Source organism: Hipposideros armiger, unplaced genomic scaffold (genome assembly GCF_001890085.2).
Source record: "Hipposideros armiger isolate ML-2016 unplaced genomic scaffold, ASM189008v1 scaffold_236, whole genome shotgun sequence".
Taxonomy (NCBI): Eukaryota; Metazoa; Chordata; class Mammalia; order Chiroptera; family Hipposideridae; genus Hipposideros; species Hipposideros armiger.
The window spans coordinates 947,402-949,407 of NW_017731586.1; the positions used below are offsets into that span (position 1 = coordinate 947,402).

General features: G+C 47.5%; 1 pseudogene; it reads right to left on the minus strand.

The window, feature by feature from the left end:
• Positions 1 to 809: 809 nt before the first annotated feature.
• LOC109389506 (signal-regulatory protein beta-1 pseudogene) lies at positions 810 to 1,873 on the minus strand (annotated as a pseudogene).
• Between the last annotated feature and the right edge of the window lie 133 nt (positions 1,874 to 2,006).

Here is a 2,006-nt window from a genome sequence, read left to right on the forward strand (position 1 = left end):
ATAATCAACCATCCTAATAGTCTTACACATGTCAACATAATCAACTTTAAAACAATATTATAATATTGCATGGATGTTTTTAGCTTGTAGTTTTTCACAGAAGTCACCAGGGACTTCCCTCATGGAGGCATATAAGCCTCAACTCTGAACCATAAATTAATTTAAGCTGTAATCAAATGTGAATACAGAATTTGAAAGGAGGCTAATATGCCTTCGAGAATCTTGGGGTTAATTTAAGAACTGATGTTGTCCCTTTTTCTGTTTCTTTGACATAAATGGTCAGAGTTGGCTTGACTCACACTTCACCTAAAGCCAAATAACTGACTGCAATGTTTAGCCATTGAATTTATTTTTTTAAGAAGAAACTATACATATTAATTCATTGTAATTCAGGAGACTTTATTGGACAATCTTGGAACTAAGTCATCTNTAGCCATTGAATTTATTTTTTTAAGAAGAAACTATACATATTAATTCATTGTAATTCAGGAGACTTTATTGGACAATCTTGGAACTAAGTCATCTAAGGTAAGAGATGCAGAAGGTGAGAAAGTATAAAGGAATTCCAAGTCGGCAGGGTCTGATTGGATGAGATCTAGGTGCCAGGCCAAGTACACATTACTGGACACCCTTTGCTTCTGAATGTCCGCGAGGGCCAGTTCCAGCTAGGGGAGAATTTTGGTTCGGGCCTCCCTTTGTGGTTAGTTGGAGTTCATGTGTTTGCTTTCTGCACCTGTGTGAGTCTCTGGGACCAGCCTAATCCAGCTGGGTCTGGTAGTCCCAGGTGAGAAAGCCTGCTATTATCTCAGTCAGTCCCTCTGCTTCCTGTGGACATAGATGGCAGAGATACCAAATGCCATCAGGACCTTGAGGCGTAGGAGGAGAGATAGAAGGAGTGGAGTAGACAGGCCTGGGCCTGGGCCCTGGTCATTCTGGTGGGCAGAGGCCTCCAGGGTAAGGTTTCTGGTGACTGCTGGCTGCTCATCATGCTCCACCTGGCAGGTGAGCACCACATCCTCCTTGTGGGCAGATGAAAACACCAGGAGCCAGCTCATCCAGTTAAAGGCTCTGTCCTTTTTCTTTACGAGGGTTGAAATCGTTTTTCTTCGGGACATGTTTCCATTTTCCAAGCAGGTCAGATGTAGGTGTCAAAGGTAGAACTTCTTCACCTAGCAGGTGACAACATTCACCAGGCTCCCTGACACAAGGTGTTGGGTAACCTCCAAGGTGGGCAGAACTCAGGTGGCCTCAGACAAGTTGGCAGTCCCATGAAGAGCAGCCCCATTCCTCCACCCCACAGGGTAACATGGTCCACCTCACAGATGACCTTGGAGCAAACATCCCTTGGGGCCAGCATCACCCTGGCTGTGCTGGAGATGCAATAGGAAGCACCATCTCCTTCTGGGTCCACAGTGGCCTGGGAGGCTGGAAGCTCATTTTAATCTTTGAACCATTTCAGGATGACGTTTCTGGGGGAGAAGCCATGGGACTCACAGGTGAAGCTCACTGCCCAGGCGTGGCCCTCACCGCGGGGCCCAATACCACAAGGGGAGAGGGTTTGACACTCACAAAGAGCTGAGTGCCTGGTCCAGACTTAAACTCTACATTGTCAGGGTCTTTTCTCCAGAAGTTCACATGGTATCTGTTGGGGTGATGTAACTGATGTGGATGGAAAGGTCTGTGTTGGTTTCTCTTTGTGGTGTCTGCAACATTTGTTACTAGGGGAAACCAGGTTCCCTCACTTCCTTTGAAACTATAGATTAACTCCTGGCCCAAACCACTGTTTGGGCCCCATAGGGAGCATGTAGGTCAAAGTGCAGGGCAGAGTAGCAGTCTCCCCAGCTGCAACTGACACTGATTTCTCCAGCTGAGTCACCTGAGCTCCTCACCTGCCTCTCCTGGGCTCCAGTGGAGGGGCAGCAACTCAGAGAGGTGAGAAACTGAGTTGTGTGGCTGCGGGGTGAGGGCTGGAGGGACAGCCACCATTGTCCCTGTGTGGAGCCTGC